General features: G+C 33.3%; 1 protein-coding gene across 3 annotated transcripts in view; it reads right to left on the reverse strand.

Moving 5' to 3' along the window:
• LOC140451164 (uncharacterized) overlaps positions 1-5,990 on the reverse strand; it is a 184,367-nt gene that overhangs the window by 126,302 nt on the left and 52,075 nt on the right. The window lies entirely within an intron of this gene.

Here is a 5,990-nt window from a genome sequence, read left to right on the forward strand (position 1 = left end):
TTAATATATCTTATTAAATAACTAGCTAAGATACACTCCACCAAAAAAGTATCGCATCACCTATGAAACTGCAAATTTTGTATTAAAAATAATTTAAAACATGGATTTTTTACTGTTGTTTTTTTTTGTTTTTTAAGTACGTAACAAGTATGAAAAGAAAAATGCAGAATGTACAAAAAACAAAGGATTTATTTAATTTATTTCATAAATTGGAAGTAAGTGCACAAACAGCGTTGAATAAAAAAAAAATAAAAATCAAGTAATGATTAGAAATTATCAAGTAATGACAATTTAGTAAGACGTATTGCCTCCTCTAGCTCTTATAACATCTAGACAACGTTGTGGCATACTTCCAATTAATCTTCATAATCTTGATCGATATTATCCCATTCTACGGTTAACAACCGTTGCAGGTCCTGAAGATTCGCTGACGTCACATTACCAGATCTCACCCTTCTGTAAAGATGATCCCAAACATGTTCTATTAGATTTAAGTCCGGGCTGTGCGCTGGCCAATTCAAAATTTGTAAATTTACCTCTTGAAGGTACTCGGTAACGATTCTTGCGACGTGTGGGCGTGCATTGTCATGCATTAAAACAAAGTCATTACCAATAAATGGGGCGTAAGGAACAACATGCATCTCCAAAATTTCTCTAATGTACCTATCAGCAGTTAAGGATCCTCCATTTAGCTGTACCAATTCGGTTTGACCCCAATTTCGGAAGATATATTCCGCCCCAGAGCATAATAGATTCTCCTCCAAAGTTTGTCGCCGGTCTTAGGTTGCATTGAAAATAACGCTCGCCATATCGTCTATAAACTGGTATTCTTCGATCCAAAGTGTATAAACAAAATCTTGACTCATCCGTAAAGAGTATGTTACCCCAGTCGTCGATATTCCAGTTTACGTGCTCTCTTGTAAATGTTAGACGTGCTATACGGTGTTCAAGTCTCGGGGCAGTCGCAGCTACTCTGGACCTAATTCCACACTGTCTTAAGATGTGCCTAACAGTTTCTGAAGACACACGTACATTTCGAGTCTCGGCTAAGTCATGTAGAAGTTGACTTGCAGTCACATGTCTTCGACGCAAAGCCTGAAGGACTAAAAATCTATTGTCCACATGCGTAGTTGCTCTTGGCCGACCTGTTACAGCTCGTCTTTCATAAATACCAGTCTATAGGTACGTTACTACCACTCGTGATACTGTCGACTGATTTATACCCACTTAATTTGCCACATATCTCTGACTCCTTCCGTCTTAAATGAGGGAAATTATTCTAACCACTTGATCTCTCGTTAAATTTAAATTTATATTGTCACTATCTTCCATACTCAATATTTAATAGGAAATTTTAAATTAAACGCAAACTGTATACTTTTTACAAAAGTAAAATAAAGACTGATAATATAAAAACCAGACAAAATAGCAATTAACATTTTTTTTTCTTAAACAATAAGCTGTATTTACGAATTTCTTTTTAATATTTATTCTTGAAAATAATATTGTTAAGGGACAGAAAGAAATAATTTTAATCAACCAAATACTATCAGAAATATTTGCAATTTTATAAATGATGTGATACTTTTTTTGGTGGGGTACCTACACTTTTAAATAATAGTTTTGATGGAAATTTGTTTAGGATTGATTGTAGTGATTCAGACCTTAGATTTTTATAGAAATGTGTCCGTAAAGTTATTTGTATATTGTTGAGAAAACTTGAATATGTTATAACTGAAAAAGTTATCATGAAAACTTTTAGTTTTTCGTTTATTATTTTTAACCTTGTATCCGAAATATTTCAGAAAAATTATATTTACAAAAAAATGTAAAGAACAATATATCAAACAAATGGGGAAATTCCTAGGAACTAGCTCTTGGTACAAGCGTTTTCTTCATGATTATTCTACGAATATAGCGCCACTAACTTAATTATTAAAAAAAATGTGTTACAGTTGGGGGATACAGTAGAGTAGCGCAAAGCTTTAGGTATACTATATTTTCTATATTTTTAAAATTAAATAAAGTAATTTTATTATTTATTATTTATATTTTAAACAAATTATACTATATTCAAATAATTCAATGAATTATTATGTTCGCTCCTAACGCCGCCTGTTGACTTATTAACAAATCATACGTTGTCCACTTTTGACAGACCTGTCAAATTCAAATGAAATATTAAATTATAATAAATTATAAATATCATTTGATAGTAAATTTAATTATTATATAAACTAGATAATATAACAGTAATTGTATTTAGATGAAATTATTTTAAAACGAGAATTGTGTTAAAAATTTAAACAGATGATTCAATACTGTTATTAATCGGATGACATTTATGACTTCGTTAGACAATCGTTGCCAATTAAATCTTTTATTGACAAATATTCTTTTAATTATTTACTTCTCATTTAAAGTCTTTATTTTGTTACTTATTTGCCATGCAGTTTTTAATTTAAACCTGTTTAGAATAAAAAATATAGGATGACTAGAAACGAATTGATCGAGAGTAGTGAATCGATGTGAAGAGTCGCTATTTTGTGACGCTACCTGTAACAACGCCATTTTGTGGCACTAGTTGAGTCACGACGTCATCTTGTGGCGCTAGTTCAGTGAAACTCGCCTCAGCATTTTACTATAAAGAAAAAAAAAGTAATTCAACGCCAGTATAGAAGCTTCGCTTAACAAAAACAGGTGCAATTGGGAAAAGGAACAAACAATCACTTTGGAGAAAAAAAATATTAACACAGGCTTCCGTCCTGATTTGTCCAGATTTCACCAAGAGATTCTTTTTCCAGACAGACGCATCAGACTACGGTCTGGGGGTAGCTGTGATCCAGAAAGATGAACAACGACACGATTAAGACATAGCTTACGCCAGCAGGTCCTTGTCAAACGCAGAGAAAAACTATGTGTAACAGAAAAAGAACTACTAGCCATCGAATACAGAATAGAAAAAATGCTGGACCACAAAGCTTAAAATATCCACAAACCATAAAAAATCCGTCAGGAAGACGAATGACATGATTCGACCCAGGTGGACCATGGCGTTAGATCAGTTCGATTTCGACGTTATCTATCGCAAAGGCGCACAAAATCATTTGGCTGACGCCCTCTCCCGGGAACCAGTGGAAACAATTAGTATAAACATTCGATGAACTACAAAGCAATTGGTACAAGAAACAAAAGAGGTTAAAAAAACCCACAACGATTTCCGGACTATATGATAAAAGACAACCGACTGTACCGATATTTCTAGGATAAATATGACTACAAAGAAACAGATTTATCCAGCCCGTGGAAACTCTGTATTCCATCCAATAAACAACAATAGCTGATATCGAAAACAACAACATCCGGGTATTTAAGTATAGCCAAAACAATTGCAAGATTGGCATGAAAATATTACCGGCCCAACATGTTTAGAAACACCGCAAAATTCGTCAGAAATTGTCACAGCTGCCAACTGTACAAACCATCACAACACAACATCTGACCTCAGGAAAAATGTACTTAACTTCCATCCCGAAACAACCATAACATACTGCCACAACAGACATGATACGCAATCGTTTTCCAAGACACTTTTTCGAAATGCATAGAAATTGTCCCCGTAAGATGTGCCACAGCCAGCGTTGTATGTCAAGGAACAAAAAATAAAGTATAACTGAAATTCGGATGTCCGACCAAACCCTTCTCAGATAATATCAGATAATACCATCTCAGAATAATAATAAAATAGATGGCAATAATGGTAGCCTGCTAAAGAAAATATACGATGGAAATGGGATCAAGAAAAAGAACAGGCTTTTCATAGTTTAAAAGAGGAATTTACTGGTGGAATCAAAGTATACCATCTCACATACACCCTGCTGTTCATATTAAGATGCCGTTCATATTAAGAACAGATGCGTCGATACACAAAGGACATAGCCGGTCCCAGGTCTATGTCCTGGGACCGGCTAAAAGTGTCCCAGGTGAAACTTAACCCCAAATTTTGGGGTATAATTCGGCATCACAAAAGATAAGATTCACCAAATTTTAGCATTGTTTATCGCTATATCGTTTTTTGGCCATAACTCGTTTAATTTTTTACCAAAATAGATTTTGTTGTATTTAAATTAGAGTTTTTTGTGTTCTACAAAAATATTCAAAAATAAGAACTGGCGGGAAATTTAAAGGAATTTGAGTGTTTGAAAATTTTAAACGCCTATAAAAATAATAAAAAATATGACAAGACAGTTTAAGATCGAAAAAACCGTTTTTTTTTTGTTGATTTTTTGCCATTTATCGAGTTACATTTTAAGTTACAGATGCACTACACTTCTGTAAAATTATTTGACTAAATAACTAACATAAATACCTTTAATTTGGACCCAGATGAACCATTTTGGATTCAGAACCAGAGTTATGTCGATTTAAAGGACGAAAATCTGATAAGAACCTTCAGTTCCCATCGTTTTCACCGTATTGAGTTATACTTTTAGTTAAAGCAACGCTAATCCTTTGAAAATCATTTGATATATCAGCCCACATCAATACTTTTAATTTGTATACCGACTGAACTATTTTGGACGGTTAGAAGGTTTGATAGCAAAATTATCTGTAAGTACAACCAATTTATACTCACATTGGGAGAACTCAGTATCCAGAGGGTCGAGGAGTTGTTTCGGTAAGAGAGATCTATGTTCGGTTTTGGGAGCAGGACTAAGACAGACGATTAGCGAACAAGTTTACATGAGAAACCGTGCGTGATTTTGAACAATCTCATACAGAGACATTTTGAAACTGAATCGTTAATACAGGAAATTTAGTACAGGAAATTAATTTAGGGGGATTAAATTTGGACTGCCAAAACTGAACATATCATGTTTTGGCAACTATCTTAGATACCATATATAGACATATATTGTTCACCAAATTAGGATGGCGATCTTCCTACCATTTAGAGCGTACTAAATCATGTAATTATTTCCAAATCGAAGGACCACCCACTGGCGTGGGAAACAAGAACACAAGCAGTTCAAACAATACGTAATTTAATGATTAAATGTTACTACAACTAAATTAATATCTAGCCAAAGTTTTAGCGCAAAGTTCTTTTATTGAAACCGCCGATCACTGTCCACCTTACACTACACAAGCACTGATACAGATTAAAATGTTACTAATAATTATCGCTTCAACTAAGGATGTTCTCTTCAATATTAATATAATTGATTAAGAATGAGCGTTTAGCTTTTAACTATAAGCTATGTAAACTACTTAACTAAGCGACAGTTGAAATTCTGAGCCACGAATGCGTGTATGCGATACTAACTAATATGTGACACTGAATGCTGCGCGTGAGTTATACAAACTATAACCAAGGAAAGCGTCGACCCACTTGGTCGGATACTAAAACGATACTGAATACTTAAAATTCTGATTGCAATGCCTAACTATTGCCAAGGGGTTTGCGGGGGACAACTTCGAGATTTCTACACAGAGGTAGGTAAAAACCACCTTTTGAATACTTTCTTACAGGGAAATTTTGGGAATTGGTCGGAGAAAGTTAATCTGTGGGTAAAAATATCTTTTGAATATATTATCGGCTCTCATAAAAATTGGCTGGAGAATTTACCTCGGTAGATTTTAAGACGTGTAAGTTAATTGCTACCAGTGGCGTAGCAACACTTGGATACATTTCTTACAGAAATGTATCCATCTAGTCAAAGTAAAGTATATAAAATACGTGAAAAGCACACAATAAAAAATTAAGAAATTTATACTGAAATTAAAACTTTGATATTTAATAAAGATAGTTAGTTTAAAGATAGATAGTTAGATCAATTTATTAATAATTTTAAATTCAAAAATTTATGGAATATCTAAATTTAAAATGCAGTATAAATCTCTTTGAAATGTATAATAACAATTAGCAAAATAATTTTTATTCACTGTTATCAATCTACATAAAAAAGCAGTACCATTTAAAAATAAAA

Source organism: Diabrotica undecimpunctata, chromosome 1 (genome assembly GCF_040954645.1).
Source record: "Diabrotica undecimpunctata isolate CICGRU chromosome 1, icDiaUnde3, whole genome shotgun sequence".
In the NCBI taxonomy this organism is placed as follows: domain Eukaryota; kingdom Metazoa; phylum Arthropoda; class Insecta; order Coleoptera; family Chrysomelidae; genus Diabrotica; species Diabrotica undecimpunctata.